The sequence below is a fragment of the Cornus florida genome, unplaced genomic scaffold (genome assembly GCF_030987335.1).
Source record: "Cornus florida cultivar Cherokee Brave unplaced genomic scaffold, ASM3098733v1 CherokeeBrave_3.0.0_Hap2_Chr08, whole genome shotgun sequence".
Taxonomy (NCBI): Eukaryota; Viridiplantae; Streptophyta; class Magnoliopsida; order Cornales; family Cornaceae; genus Cornus; species Cornus florida.
The window spans coordinates 97,618,602-97,635,900 of NW_026775578.1; the positions used below are offsets into that span (position 1 = coordinate 97,618,602).

Sequence of the window (17,299 nt, forward strand, 5' to 3'; positions counted from 1 at the left end):
GTTCGCTATGAAGTCGAGAAAAGTATTTTAATGAGTTAAGATTGAATATTTGAATAAAAATATCTCAATCAATGTACCTTTTAAGTCACTAACCCTTTTTAATGTAAAAAGATTCAATCTTTGAAAGAAAATGAAAGTTTTGAGTTAAACTTATTCGAATTCTTTTTGACATCACAAAGAAGATTGAATCTTTGAAAGAAAATACCTCAATCAAGGTCCCTTTTAAGTCACTAGACCTTTTTAATGTAAAAATATTGAAAGAAAATGAGAGTTTTGGATTAAACTTATTTGAGTTCCCTTTGACGTCATGAAGAGTGCTTTAATGAGTAATGATTGAATCTTTGATTGAAAATACCTCAATCATGGTACCTATTATGTCACTAGACCTTTTTAATGTGTAAGGATTGAATATTTTAAAGAAAATGAGAGTTTTGAGTTATGTTTATTTGAGTTTTTATTGATTTCGTAAATAGTGTTTTAATGACTAAAGATTTAATCTTTAAACAAAAATACCTCAATCAATAGAATTTTTAAGTCACTAGACCTTTTTAATGTATAAAGTCTCAATCTTTGAAAGAAAACTAGAGTTTGTCGTTAAACTAATTCAAGTTTCTATTGAAGTTACAAAGTGTGTTTTAATGAGTAAAGATTGAATCTTTGAATTAAAATCCCTCAATCAAGATACCTTTTAAGTCATTAGACATTTTTAATGTATAAAGATTAAATCTTTGAAAGAAAATTAGAGTTTTTAGTTAAACTAATTCAAGTTTCCATTAAAGTTACAAAGAGTGTTTTAATAAGTACAGATTGAATCTTTGAAATAAAATATCTCAATCAAGGTACCTTTTAGGTTACTAGACTTTTTTAATTTATAAATATTGAATCTTTGAAAGAAAATAAGAGTTTTTAGTTAAACTTATTCGAGTTTTCTTTGAAGTCCCAAAGAGTTTTTAGTGAGTAAAGATTGAATCTTTTAATGAAAATGTCTCAATCAAGATACCAATTATATCACTAGACCTTTTTAATGTATGAATATTGAATCTAAGAAAAAAAATGAGAGTTTTGACTTAAACAAATTTGAGTTCCCTATTAAGTTGCGAAGAGTGTTTTAATGAGTAAAGATTCAATCTTTGAATGAAAATACTTCAATCAGGGTACCTTTTAAGTCACTAACCATTTTTAATGTATAAAGATTGAATCTTTGAAAGAAAATGAGAGTTTTTAGTTAAACTTATTCGAGTTTCCTGTGAAGTCACAAAGAATTTTAATGAGTAAAGATTGAATCTTTGATTAAAAATAAATCAATCAAGGTATCTATTATGTTACTAGACCTTTTTAATGTATAAAGATTGATTCTGTGAAAGAAAATGAGACTTTTGAGTTAAACTTATTCGAGTTTTCTTTGATATCAGAAAGAGTGTTTTAAAGAGTAAAATTTGAATCTTTGAATGAAAATACATCAATAAAGATACCTTTTAAGTCATTAGACCTTTTTAATGTATAAATATTGAATCTTTGAAAGAAAATTCAAGATTTTAGTTAAACTTATTCGAGTTTTCATTGAAGTCACAAAGAGTCTTTTAGTAAGAAAAGATTGAATCTTTAAATGAAAATACCTCAATGAAGATACCTATTATGTCACTAGACATTTTTAATTTATAAAGATTGAATGTTTGAAAGAAAATGAGAGTTTTGAGATAAACTTTTTTGAATTCCCTGTGAAGTCGTAAAGAGTGTTTTAATTTGTAAAGATTGAATCTATGAAAGAAAATACCTCAATTAAGGTACCTATGAAGTCACAAACCTTTTTGAATGTATAAAGATTGAATCTTTGAAACATAATTAGAGTTTTGAGTTAAATTTATTTGAGTTTCCTTTGACGTCATGAAGAGTGTTTTAATAAGTAAAAATTGAATCATTGAATGAATATACCACAATTAAGTTACCTTTTAAATCACTAGACGTTCTTAATGTAAAAAGATTGAATCTTTGAAAGAAAATGAGAGTTTTGAGTTAAACTTATTTGAGTTCCCTTTGACGTCACAAAGAGTGTTCTAATGAGTAAAGATCAAATATTTAAATGAAAATACCTTAATCAAGATACCTATTATGTCACTAGACATTTTAATATATAAATATTGAATATTTCAAAGAAAATGAGAGTTTTGAGTTAAACTTATTCGAGTTCCGTATGAAGTAGCGAAGAGTGATTTAATGAGTAAAGATTGAATCTTTGTATGAAAATACATCTATCACGGTACCTTTTATGTCACTAACCATTTTTAATGTATAAAGATTGAATCTTTGAAAGAAAATGAGAGTTTTGAGTTAAACTTATTCGAGTTTCCTTTGATGTCATGAATAGTGTTTTAATGAGTAAAGATAGAATCTTTAAATAAAAATATCTCAATCAAGGTATATTTTAAGTCACTAAACCATTTTAATGTAAAAAGATTGAATCTTTGAAATAAAATGAGAGTTTTTAGTTAAACTTTTTCACGTTTTCTTTGAAATCACTAAGAGTTTTTTAGTGAGTAAAGATTGAATCTTTGAATGAAAATACCTCAATCAAGGTACGTATTATGGCACTAATCCTTTTTAATGTTTAAAGATTGAATATTTGAAAGAAAGTGAGAGTTTTTAATAAAACTTATTCGAGTTTCCATTGAAGTCACAAAGAGTTGTAATGACTAAAGATTGAATCTTAGAATGAAATACATCAATCAAAGAACCTATTATGTCATTAGACCTTTTTAATGCATAAAGATTGAATCTACGAAAGAAAACGCGACTTTTGATTTAAACTTATTTGAGTTCCATTTGTCGTCACGAATAGTGTTTTAATGAGTAATATTCGAATATTTGAATGAAAATACCTCAATCAAGGTAACTTTTAAGTCACTAGACTTTTTTAATGTATAAATATTGAATCTTTCAAAGAAAATGCAAGTTTTTAATTAAACTTATTCCAATTTTCTTTAAAGTCGTAAATTGTTTTTTAGTGAGTAATGATTGAATCTTTGATTGAAAATGCCTTAATCAAGGTACCTTTTAAGTCACTAACCCTTTTTGTTTGTATAAAGATTTAATCTTTGAAAGAAAATGAGAGTTTTTAGTTAAACTTATTCGAATTTTCTTATAAGTTAAAAAGAGTTTTAACGAGTAAAGATTGAATCTTTGAATTAAAATATATTAATCAAGGTACCTATTATGTCACTAGACTTTTTTAATGAATAAAGATTGAATCTAAGAAAGAAAATGGGACTTTTTATTTAAGCTTATTCGAGTTCCATTTGACGTCACGAATATTGTTTTAATGTGTAAAATTTGAATCTTTAGATGAAAATATCGCAATTAAGGTAACTTTTAAGTCACTAAACCTTTTTCATGTATAAATATTGAATCTTTGAAAGAAAATGAGAGTTTTCTGCTAAACTTATTCGAGTGTTCTTTGAAGTCACAAAGAGGTTTGTAGTTAGTAAAGATTGAATCTTTGAATGAAAATACCTCAATCAAGGTACCTATTATGTCACTAGACCTTTTTAATGTAAAAAGATTGAATTATTGAAAGAAAATGTGAGTTTTGAGTTAAACTTATTCGAGTTCCCTATGAAATCTTGAAGAGTGTTTTTGTGAGTAAAGATTGAATCTTTAAATGAAAATATCTCAATCAAGGTACTTTTTAAGTCACTAACCCTTTTTAATGTATAAAGATTGAATATTTGAAAGAAAATGAGAGTTTTTAATTAAACTTATTCGAGTTTCCTTTGAAGTCACAAAGAGTTTTAATGTGTAAAGATTGAATCTTTATATGAAAATACATAAATCAAGTTCCTATTATGTCAATAGACCTTTTTAATGTATAAAGGTTGAATCTTTGAAGGAAAATGAGACTTTTGAGTTAACATTATTCGAGTACCCATTGACGTCATGAAGATCGTTTTAATGAGTAAAATTTGAATCTTAGAATGAAAATACCTCAATAAAGGTACCTTTTAAGTCACTAAACCTTTTTAACATAAAAAGATTGAATCTTTAAAAGAAAATGAGAGTTATGAGTTAAACTTATTCTACTTCTCTTTGACGTCACGAAGAGTGTTTTAATGATTAAAGATTAAATCTTTGAAAGAAAATGCCTCAATCAAGGTACCTATTATGTCACTAGACCTTTTTAACGTATAAAGATTGAATCTTTGAAAGAAAATGAGAGTTCTGAGTTAAACTTAATTGAATTCCCTATGAAGTCGTGAATAGTGTTTTAATGAGTAAAGATTGAATCTTTGAATTAAAATACCTCATTCAAGGTCCCTTTTAAGTCATTAGACCTTTTAAGTGTATAAATATTAAATCTTTGAAAAAAAATGAGAGTTTTTAGTTAAACTTATTCGAATTTTCTTTGAACTCACAGGGATTTTTTAGTGAGTTGATGAGCGCTGAAAAGTATGTATTTAAACCCCTTAAGCTTAGGCATTCTAGCACCTTTATCTATCTTACTTTACCGCTTTAGATTGATTTCATATTATTTCCATTTTTAGGCGCTTATCCCAAAAATAAGCTAACTTAGCCAAATAAAAGCTTAATTGAAGCAATTCTGGGATTAAACAAAGAAAAGAGCAAAGTGGAGAAAGAAAGAAGCAAATGAAGCCAAATGTGACAAGCAGCAAAGTTCGATCGATCCAAGTTGAAGGTTCGATCGATCGAACTATGATCGATCTCAGCACTTCAAGATAGATCCAAGCCTAGACCCAAAAACATAAAGTCCAAAAGTTCGATCGATCCAACACCATCCTTCGATCGATCGAACACTTTTGTCTTTTTTCAAATGATTGATCCTATCTACAGCTGTACCACCCACTAACCACTTTTGTCCTTTTCCCATAAATATCTCCCAAAATATTTCGGATTTGTCTTTTCCCAAAAAACTCAACCAGTTGGATCGATCCAGCCGAAGTTCGATAGATCTTAGCCAGTTCGATCGATCCAAGTCCAAGGTTTGATCGATCGAACTTCCTCTAGTGCGAAAAAGTTAAAATTCCATCTCATTGAAAGTAGTCCTTTATCCAATCATTGAAAGTTGTCCTTTATCCAATCATTAGGGAATATTGTGTGCACGACCCCAGCTCACTTTGGGTGTCATTTTGACCTACCTATATAAAGATAAGGATTACTTTTTATAGGGGGAGCCAAATATTGTTTTCATATCATCTTTTGGAGAGGAAGCTTAGAGGAGGAGGAGGCTAGAGACACCATAGGAGACTCTTCATCAACAAAGAGCAGATTTCAACCATGGAATTTGCCCTTGAGGGTTGGAGCATCATCACCATGAGTGGCTAGACATCCTCTTGGGGCTAGAGTTAGCCCCAAACATGCTTTCTATATCTTAATCTTGTGTATTATTGAGGGATTAGTGTTGTAATTAATATTTTAACACTTTGATATATTTAGATCTTGTTTATTCAATGATTTATGTGGTTTAATGCTTCCAATTGATCATTTTATTCTATCCATATGTCTATATATACTAGAATAGATGTTCATGTACTTGTCTCTAGATTTTGTGTTATTGGTGCATGTCTATGTGTATTGATGCTATAGATTTGGAGATTGTCAAAACATAGTGCTTAAAGGAATGCTCTTGTGATTCTCTTGATGGTTCATACTTATACCTTGATGGATTGTGCCTCTCCCCTAGTTTATTTTCATACTAGTAGTGTAGATGTAGTGTAGTTGTAGTGTAGTGTTAAATGGGAGGACAATCCATGCTTGTTGTTTGATGATCCAAGCTTTTGAATGCAAGTAGCATATGTCTCTATCCTTGTATTGTATTTGGATTGTGAGCTTAATGAAAGGATTAATGACTTGTTTTGATTTATTGTGCCTTTCACATGTTGTTTAGACAATATATGCTTCATTGCTTAGATATATTGTGCCTGTCACATGATGTTTAGACAATTCATGTTTAACTAGTCATCCTTACTTGTTGAATCAACTAAACACACACACACTAATATTGCAACACACCATTTGCCCTCATTAATCACTTGTCAATGATATAGAAATGCATTGCTTGGTGGTGATCTCTAAACCCCAAGATCTCTCTCTCTCTTACTTACTCATAATTGCATTCTTTGCTATTATTTAGTTTAATTTAGTTGTTCTTTAATCAACCAACCAACTAATTGTTTGATCACTCGACCTACTAGCCCTAATAACGATTCCACGATATTGCTCGATCCTCACAATCCCTTGGGACGATCCCTACTCGCCCTAGCTATATTTATAGTGAAAGGTAGTAGTGGTTTCTATAAATGTAAAACTCTTGGCCATCGCCTTATAATGCACACACACTTCAAGCTTGGCGGTGGTGCGGCATACACTGACCATGAGTAAAGATTGAATCTTTGAATAAAAATATCTTAATAAAGGTATCTCTTATGTCACTAGACCTTTTTAATGTCTAAAGATTGAATCTTTGAAAGAAAATAAGAGTTTTGAGTTGAACTTATTCGAGTTCCCTATAAAGTCACGAAGAGTGTTTTAATGAGTAAAGATTGAATTTTTGAATGGAAACACCTCAGTCAAGGTACCTTTTAAGTCACTAACCCTATTTAATGTATAAAGAGTGAATCTTTGAAAGAAAATGAAAGTTTTTACTTAAACTTATTCAAGTTTCCTTTGAAGTCACAAAGAGATATAATGAGTAAAGATTGAATCTTTGAATAAAAATATATCAATCAAGGTACCTATTATATCACTCGACCTCTTTAATGTGTAAAGATTGAATGGTTGAACGAAAATGAGACTATTGAGTTAAACTTATTTTAGTTCTCTTTGATGTCACAAATAGTGTTTTAATGAGTAAAATTTGAATCGTTGAATGAAAATACCTAAATCAAGGTACCTTTTAAGTCAGTAGACTTTTTAAATGTATAAAGACTGAATCTTATAAAGAAAATGAGAATTTTTTGTTACAATTATTAGAATTTTCTATGAAGTCACAAAGAGTTTTTTAGTGAGTGAAGATTAAATCTTTTATTAAATGGAACCTATTAAATTACTAGACCTTTTTAATGTATAAAGATTGAATATTTGAAAGAAAATGAGAGTTTTGAGTTATAACTAATCAAGTTCCCTATGAAGTCGCGAAGAGTGTTTTAATGAGTAAAGACTAAATCTTTGAATGAAAATATCCCAATCAAGGTACCTTTTATATCACTAGATCTTTTTAATGTCAAAAGATTGAATCTTAGAAAGAAAATGAGAGTTTTTAGTTAAACTTATTCGATTTGTCTTCTAAGTCACAAAGAGTTTTTTAGTGAGTAAAGATTGAATCTTTGAATGAAAATACCAATATTAAGGTACCTATTATTTCACTAGACCTTTTTAATATATAAAGATTGAATCTTTGAAAGAAAATATGAGTTTTGAGTTAAACTTATTTGAGTTCTCTATGAAGTCATGAAAATTGTTTTAATGAGTAAAGATTAAATCTTTAAATGAAAATACCTCAATCAAGGTATCTTTTAAGTCACTAACCCTTTTTAATGTATAAAGATTGAATCATTGCAAGAAAAATGAGAATTTTTAGTTAAACTTAAGTTCCAATGAAGTCACAAAGAGTTTTAATAAGTAATGATTGAATCTTTGAATTAAAATCTATCAATCAAGTTACCAATTATGTTACTAGACCTTTTTAACGTATAAAGATTGAATCTATGAAATAAAATGATACTTTTGAGTTAAATTTATTGAAGTTCCCTTTGACGTCATGAATAGTGTTTTAATGAGTAAAATTTGAATCTTTGAAAGAAAATACCTCAATCATGGTACCTTTTAAGTCAATAGACCTTTTTCATGTATAAATATTGAATCTTTGAAAGAAAGTTAAAGTTTTTAGTTAAACTTATTCAAATTTTCTTTGAAGTCACAAATAGTTTTTTACTGAGTAAAGATTGAATCTTTCAATGAAAATACCTCAATCAAGGTACCTAATATATCACTATACCTTTCTAATGTATAAAGATTGAATCTTTGAAAGAAAATGAGAGTTTTGAGTTAGACTTATTCGAGTTCCCTATAAAGTTGCGAAGAGTATTTTAATGTGTGTGGATTGAATCTTTGGATGAAAATACATCTGTCAAGGTACCTTTTAAGTCATTAACCCTTTTTAATCTATCAAGATTGAATCTTAGAAACAAAATTAGAGTTTTTAGTTAAATTTATTCGAGTTTCCTTCAAAGTCACAAAGAGTTTTACTACGTAAATATTTAATCTTTGAATGAAAATATATCAATCACAGTACCTATTATATCACTAGACCTCTTTAATGTATAAAGATTAGATCTTTGAAAGAAAATGAGACTTTTGAGTTGAACTTATTCGAGTTCCCTATGAATATGCGAAGAGTGTTTTAATGAGCAATGATTGAATCTTTGAATTGAAATACCTCAATCAAGGTACCTATTATGTCACTAGACCTTTTTAATGTATAAATGTTGAATCTTTGAAACAAAATGACACTTTTGAGTTAAACTTATTCAAGTTCCATTTGATGTCACGAATAGTATTTTAATAAGTAAAATTTGAGTTTTTGAATAAAAATACCTCAATCAAGGTTCCTTTTAAGTCACTAAAACTTTTTAATGTATAAATATTTAATCTTTGAAAGAAAATGAGAGTTTTTACTTAAACTTATTCGAATTTTCTTTGAAGTCACGAAGAGTTTTTTAGTTAGTAAAGATTGATTCTTTGAATGAAAATACCTCAATCAAGTTACCTTTTATGTTACTAGATCTTTTTAATGTATAAAGATTGAATCTTTCATAGAAAATGAGAGTTTTGAGTTAAACTTAATCGAGTTCGCTATGAAGTCACAAAAGTGTTTTAATGAGTAAAGATTGTATCTTTGAATGAAAGTACCTCAATCAAGGTACCTTTTTAGTCACTAACCATTTTTAATGTATAAAGATTGAATATTTGAACGAAAATTAAGGTTTTTAGTTAAACTTATTCGAGTTTTCTTTGAAGTCACAAAGAGTTTGAATGAGTAAAGATTGAATCTTTGAATGAAAATACATCAATCAAGGTACCTATTATGTTACTAGACCTTTTTAATATATAAAGGTTGAATCTTTGAAAGAAAATGAGACTTTTGAGTTAAACTTATTCGAGTTCCGTTTGACGTCACGAATAGCATTTTAATGAGTAAACTTTTAATCTTTGAATAAAAATACCTCAATCAAGGTACCTTTCAAGTCACAAGACCTTTTTAATGTATAAATATTAAATCTTTCAAATAAAATGAGAGTTTTTAGTTAAACTTATTTGAGTTTCCTTTGAAGTCACAAAGAGTTTTAATGAGTAAATATTGAATCATTGAATGAAAATACATTAATCGAGGTGCCAATTTTGTCATTAGACTTTTTTAATGTTTGAAGATTAAATCTTTGAAAGAAAATAAGATTTTTTAATTAAAATTATTTGAGTTCCCTTGAACATCAAAAAGAGTGTTTTAATGAGTAAAGATTGAATATTTGAATGAAAATATCTTAATAAAGGTACATTTTAAGTCACTAGAACCTTTTAATGTAAAAAGATTGAATCTTTGAAAGAAAATGAAAGTTTTGAGTTAAATTTATTCGAGTTCTATATGAAGTGGCGAAGAGTGTTTTAATGAGTTAAGAGTGAATATTTGAATGAAAATACATCAATCATGGTACCTTTAAAGTCACTAACCCTTTTTAATGTATGAAGATTGAATCTTTGAAAGAAAATTAGAGTTTTGAATAAGACTTATCCGAGTTCCTTTTGACTTCACGTAGAGTGTTTTAATGAGTACAGATTTAATCTTTAAATGAAAATACCTCAATAATGGTACCTTTTAAGTGTATAGACCATTTTAATGTAAAAAGATTGAATATTTGAAAGAAATTGAGAGTTTTGAGTTATACTTAATCTAGTTCCCTTTGACATCACGAAGAGTGTTTTAATGAGTAAAGATTAAATCTTTGAATGGAAATACATCAATCAAGGTACCTATTATGTCACTAGACCTTTATAATGTAAAAAAATTGAATATTTGAAAGAAAATGAGAGTTGTAAGTTAAACTTATTCGAGTTCCCAATGAAGTTGTGAAAACTATTTTAATGAGTAAAGATTCAATCTTTGTATGAAAATACCTCAATCGAGGTACCTTTTAAGTCACTAACTCTTTTTAATGTATTAAGATTGAATTTTTTTTAAAGAAAATTAGAGTTTTGAGTTAAACTTATTCGACTCACATCAAATATCAAATGGGATAAGACTCATATATTCCAAAACAATATAGAAAACAATGCAAAGAGAAATGAGATGCAACCCTTGATAAGAATGAAAACATGCATAACTATGCAGAAGGGCACAATGGAATAACATTTTTTTTTTTAATATGCAAAGAAAAAAGCGATAGTATATACAACCTACAAAATGAAAAATTAAATGGCTAAATTTAACGTCTCTAGCAAGATGGAATACTACTTTGAAAATTTTTGTTTGTTTTATTTTTTTATTTTACTTTATTTTTTATTTTATTTATTGATGAATTTATGAATGCATAAATGTAAAAATAGAATAAAATAATAATAATTTTATTTATTTTATTTTTTTACATGGAACAAAGTAGGAACTCGGAACAACTAGTGTTTAACGTCTCTAGAAAGACTTGAAATGCTCTCAATCTTCAAAGTAAATGGGATCCATTAAGAGAGCGGATTCCACATTTCTTTGAAGAGCTTGACCATCAATGTATGGTTTAAGCCTTTGACCATTAACCTTGAAGGTCCCTTCATCTTCCAGATTTTGAAGTTCAACCGCCCCATGAGGTGAGACGGAGATGATTAGATAAGGGGCTTCCCATTGGTTCTAAGCTTTCTAAGAAAGAATTTGAGTCTAGAGTTGAAAAGCCATGCTTTTTGCCCAGGCTCAAGGGGCTTTTTCACAATATGTTAATCATTAAATGCTTTTGTCCTTGCCTTGTAGATCTTTGACCTATCATAGGCATCATTTCTCAATTCCTCTAGCTCATTAAGATGGAGCAAACGGTCCTTTCCAGCCTTATCAAAATCAAAGTTGAGCCTTTTTATTGCCCAAAGTGCTTTATGTTCTAGCTCAACCGGAAAGTGACAAGGCTTCCCATAAACAAGTCTATATGGAGACATGCCTATTAAAGTCTTGTAAGCTATCCGATAAGCCCACAAAGCATCATTCAATTTCCTTGACCAATCTTTTCGGGTTGGATTAACAGTTTTCTCAATAATATGCTTGATTTCCCTATCTGATACCTCAACTTGTCCACTTGTTTGGGGATGGTAGGGAGTGGCCACTTTATGTGTGACAGAGTATTTCAAAAATAGTTGCTTCAAGAATTGATTACAGAAATGTTTTCCTCCATCACTTATCATAGCCCTTGGCATACCAAAATGAGCAAAAATGTTTGATTTAACGAATACAATTACCACAAAGTGGTCATTCATGTTGGTAGCACAAGCCTCAACCCACTTTGAAATATAATCAACGGCAATGAGAATGTATTGAAAGCCATAAAACATTGGGAATGGTCCCATAAAATCTATACCCCATACATCGAAGATTTCAATTACGAAGACTAAAGTTAAGGGCATCATATCTCTCTTTGACATCGATCCCAACTTTTGGCACCAAACACACACCTTGCAAAAGTTATAGGCATCTCGGTGGATAGTGGGCCAGAAGAGCCCACTTTGAAGAACCTTCAAAGCGGTCTTTTTTCCACTAAAATGCCCACCATAAGCAAGTGTGTGACAAAACAAAAGGACGCTCGGAACTTCACTTTCCAGCACACATCTCCTTATGATTTGATCTGGGCAATAACGAAACAGAATGGGATCTTCCCAATAGTATTTCCGGATGTTAGCAAAGAATCGGTCTTTTTCTTGTTTTGACCAATTAATGGGAAGTTTGCCAGTTGCAAGATAGTTAACAATGTCGGCGAACCAAGGCAAATTCCTATTTGAGATTTGACAGAGTTGTTCATCCAGAAATGATTCATGAATTTCAAGATTTGGAGAAGATTCAACTATTAATCTGGACAGATGATCGGCAACGACAATGTCAGAGCCCTTTTTGTCCTTGATTTCAAACTCAAATTCTTGAAGAAGTAAGATCCATCTTATCAGGCGAGGTTTGGTTTCCTTTTTCATTAAAAGATGCCTAAGAGCGGCATGATCAGAAAACACAATTACCTTGGATCCTAAGCGATATGACCGAAATTTATCAAGGGCATATACTACGGCAAGTAATTCTTTCTCGGTGGTAGAATAGTTCAATTGGGCACCCGAAAAAGTCTTACTCGCATAGTATATAGCACATGGTAGTTTACCTACCCTTTGCCCCAAAACAACACCATTACGAAGTCGAAAGCATCACACATAATCTCAAATGGTAAAGACCAATTTGGAGGTTGCATGATGGGAGCGGATGATAGAAGAGTGTGAAGTTGATGAAAAGAATTTAGGCATGCTTCATCAAAGACAAGTGGAGTCTCTTTGGCAAGAAGGTTGCATAAGGGTCTAGCAATTTTGCTAAAGTCTTTGATGAACCGGCGATAAAAACCGGCATATCCTAGAAAGGAGCGGATTTTTCTCACCGTAGTAGGTGGAGACAATTCAAAAATCAACTCAACTTTCGCTCTGTCTACTTCTATTCCTCTTTTAAAGATGACATGTCCAAGCACGATTCCTTCTTGAACCATGAAATGCCTCTTTTCCCAAGTTAACACAAGATTAGTCTCACGACATCTTTGAAGCACTTTTATGAGATTTTGGAGACATGAATCAAATGAGGACCCAAAAACTGAGAAGTCATCCATGAAGACTTCTAAATATTTCTCCACCATGTTTGAAAAAATTGACATCATACACCTTTGGAAAGTGGCAAGAGCATTACACAATCCAAAAGGCATCCGTCGATAAACAAATGTACCGAAAGGACATGTGAAGGTGATCTTTTCTTGATCCAATGGAGCTAGGGCCACTTGATTATACCCGAGTAACCATCTAGGAAGCAGTAGTATTGTTGCCCGGCTAATCTTTCCAAGATTTGGTCAATGAAAGGCAATGGAAAATGGTCCATCCTAGTGGCAGAATTCAGCTTTTGGTAATCTATGCAAACACGCCATGAAGTGGCGGTGTGTTTCAAGATGAGATCACCCTTAGCATTTTCAACAACTGTAATTCTCGACTTTTTGGGAACCATTTGAGTTGGACTACCCCACTTGGAATCAGAGATATGATAAATGATTCCCACATCTAGAAGTTCATAACCTTTTTTATGACAACTTCCTTCATATTTGGGTTCAATCTCCTTTGAGCATCCCTAAATGGCCTTTCATCCTCTTCCATGTGTATGCGATGCATACAAATAGAAGGGTTAATGCCTTCTAGGTCAGCTACACTCCATCCAATGGCTTCTTTGTTAGCTCTAAGCACTTCCAAAAGATCATTCTTTTGGTCATTTTCAAGATTTGAAGCAATGATGACCGGAAGAGTCTCTTTTGGGACTAAGAAGGCGTATTTGAGATTAGATGGAAGAGGCTTAAGCTCAAGAGTAGGAGGAGAGATGAGAGAAGGAACTGGTGGAGTACTAGAGAATGAATGAAGAGGTTCTTTCTTGCTTTTCCAAGGTGGGAAATCCAAAGTGGTCACAGAGTCCATCAAGGCATTCACCTCACTTATAGATCCTCTTGTGTCAAAACCACAACTTTCAAACATTTCGCAAAGGCCACGCCTCAAGAGGGTCCTTAGATAGAATAGAGGGAAGAGTCTCCTCTATGGTTTCATCCAAAATATCCACTAGGAAACACTCGTCTTCATCTGTAGGATGTTGACTCGCATTGAAAACATTAAGCTTAACCATCATGTTGCCAAAAGAGATGTCCATAATGCCGGATCTATAATTAATGGTGGCATTGGCAGTGGCAAGTTATGGTCTTCCTAGGATGATTGGAATATGATTGGTGAGATTAGGGACTGGCTCAGTATCTAGTACCACAAAATCAACCAGGAAATAAAATTTATCAACCTTAATTAGAATGTCCTCAATAATTCCCCTCGGTTTCTTTATTGATCTATCGGCTAGTTGGATCACTACCGATGTTGGCTTCAGGTCCCTTAATCCTAATTGCAAGTAAACAGAGTATTGAATGAGATTAATACTTGCACCTAAATCAAGGAGAGCTTTACAAACCTCTTGGTTTTCGATAACACAAGAAATGGTCGGAGTACCCGGATCCTTGAACTTAGGAGGAGTGTTAGACAGAATGATGGAACTCATTTGTTCCGTTAAAAGCACTTTCTTAAAGTCTTTCCCTTTGCTCTTCCTCTTTTGAGTGCAAAAGTCCTTCAAGAACTTTGCATATGGTGTAATTTGCCTAATTGCATCTAGAAGAGGAAGATTGATTTTCACTTATTTAAACACTTCCATCATATCATGAATTTTTCCTTTTTGTCTCCCAAATGATGAAGTATCTCTCAAAGCTTAAGGAAATGGAGCTTTTGGCTCATAAGGCTTCTCTAATTGGGAAGATGATGATGAAGATGATGGAATGTCCTTTTTGGAACCACTAGCATCCAAGGAAGTAGGAATAGAATTTAGAATGGGATGGATGCAACCATTTGGTTGTGCCAGTTCACTATCCTCCTTAGGTACCTCTACCTTATTGTCCACTTTCCTACCACTCCTCAAGGTAGTAATTGCTTGAACTTGCTCATTTCCAGAAAATCTCGATGAAGGACTTGTTTGCGCCATAAATTGGCCCTTATGATTAGTCTCAGTTTGACTAGGCAACTTATCTTTCTCTCTCACATTTAAAGAATTAGCTGTTTGCCCAATTTGAGCTTCAAGCTTTGCAATTGATTTAGAGTGAGAATGCAACAATTGATTATCCTTTCAGAGATCTCCTAAGGCTTCTAAGACCTTGTCCTCAAAAGCGGGACTCTTAGGAGCTACTTGATTTGGATTAGAGTAAGATTGAGAATTTGATGTTTGAGGATGAGAGTATTGATTCAAATTCTGAGGATAGTATGAAGGACAGTAACCTTGAGAATTCTGATTTTGATTTTGGAGATGGGGGGGAACATACTTTACTTGGTAACCTTGAGTTTGAGGAGGGTTTGCACCGTCTCCTTAATTTCTCCATGCAAAGTTTGGATGATTTTTCCACCCCGGATTGTAAGTATTGGAATAAGGGTTGTTCCCTTAATGAATTAAAGCTGCATTTGCTTGTTCTTGAGACTCACTTGGTATGATTTGTCCAAGAGGGCAATTTGAAGTATGGTGAGTATAACTAGAACAAGTCATGCACATTTCACTGGAATGATGAGGATAAGATTGAATTACCGGTCCTTGATTCAAAAGGAATGTATTAAACCTTTGAGTAAGATTTTTGACCTCTGCGGCAATTTCCATGGAAGTGTCTATTTGACATAGAGCTTTATTTCGTCCCATATTTGCTAGGCAACCCCCCTCCTAGAAGATAAAGATCTATGCATTGACTTTTCACTCATTTTTTTAAAGAGATGCCAAATTTCATCTTCATTTCTTTCTATGTAGCTTCCGCCACAGGAAGCATCAATAATGCCCTTATTAGCATTGGATAAACTTGAAAAGAAACATTGAACTAATTGCCACTTAGGAATGTCATGATGTGGACATTTCCATAGCAAGTCATTAAAACATTCCCATGCTTCATGAAAGGGTTGTCCTTCTTCTTGTTTAAATTCACGAATGGAAGTTCTCATTGAATCGGTTCGACTCGCGGGATAATACTTCTTTAGGAACTCTTGTTGCAATTGTGCCTAAGAGGTGATTGTATTTGGCCCCAAGTTGTTAAACCAATATTTAGCTTTATCCCAAAGAGTGAAAGGGAAAAGCTTCATTTTAAGGACTTCTTCCAGAACATCCATGATTTTCACGGTGGAACAAACTTCCAAGAACTCATCTAAATGTTTATAAGGCTCTTCATTGCTCAACCCATAGAAAATGGGGCACATGTTAATAGTGGAGCCTTAATCTCATAATGATGAGCACGGAAATTTGGCAACTAAATGCAAGTGGGTGCATTATATTGATTTGGAGTGTAATGATCCCTAAGGACCATTAGAGGATTGAGAGGAGGATATGGCATTTGACCTTGATAGGGGTATGCCATTTAAACATATTGTTGTTGTTGCTCACCAATTAGGTTAACAACATTTGGCCTTGGCATCCCTAGATTAGGTTGTTGCACCACATGATTAATTGGTTGTATCATTCCAAAGGGTGGATGCACACCTTGAGGATCCACAATATAAACTTGTTGTGGGTGGTGCACACCGTTATGATCCACATAACCAAGATCTTCAATGGGATCTACAATTAGATTTATTGGGTCTTCCATTAAAGGTGATAAAAGATCAAAAATTGGAAGATTAGGATGACTATCCCTAGTACTACCTCTTAAACGCCGAAGGGAAACTTCGAGATTTTGACTTACAGGAGCAAGAGGACGATTAAGTGATCTACAACCATAAATGCACTAGAATAAGTCAACACACCAACACTTTAATTTTTTAACCTCCACATACGATGTTCCCAAACTCCTCAATAATATCAATGCACTTAAAATAAATAAATGCCTCCACACGGACCGATGCCTTCTACAAGAAGGTATGCTTGGACTTAAAAATTAAACAATTCAATTTAAGCCTCCACTTCGGCTGTCCAAAGCATGTAAATTGGTAAACAATTAAAGTACTAAAATTAAAGAGAACTTACAGATGGTCCTTAAGCAACTTCAAAATTTTTTTTTTTTAATTGCTTCTAAGTCCGGTGTTTTCTCCACTTTGCTTCAAGTACCTAATTGACAAATCAAATGAAAAAATTAAAATTAAAATGACTTAAAAGTAAACAATCAACAAAGAACTAATGTCTAATTCAATTCTTTTAAAAACCGTTTGATCCCCGGCAAAGGCGCCAAAACTATGATGCGACTGAGCATGTGCACAAAATAATGTACAACACTTTAGGTTTAGAAATAATGTCAAGTAGGCATCATATTTTATAATTTATAAACCACTAAACACTTATACTATGGAGTATGAAATTAGCAGGGATCGTTCCAAGAGATCTAAATAATTATAGGTTTTTAGAATTGAATTCTACTTTAGTGCTTATGTGATTGCTAAAAAGGTTTTGTTTTGTGATTAAACTAATTTTAAGATAAACGATTGTAATAAAATAATATAA

General features: G+C 31.9%; 1 non-coding gene across 1 annotated transcript; it reads left to right on the forward strand.

Annotated features, from left to right (window-relative positions):
* Positions 1-15,709: 15,709 nt before the first annotated feature.
* LOC132272109 (small nucleolar RNA R71) lies at positions 15,710-15,816 on the forward strand. Its single transcript, XR_009469966.1, has one exon. It is a non-coding gene; the product is annotated as a small nucleolar RNA R71 (small nucleolar RNA).
* Positions 15,817-17,299: the final 1,483 nt, after the last annotated feature.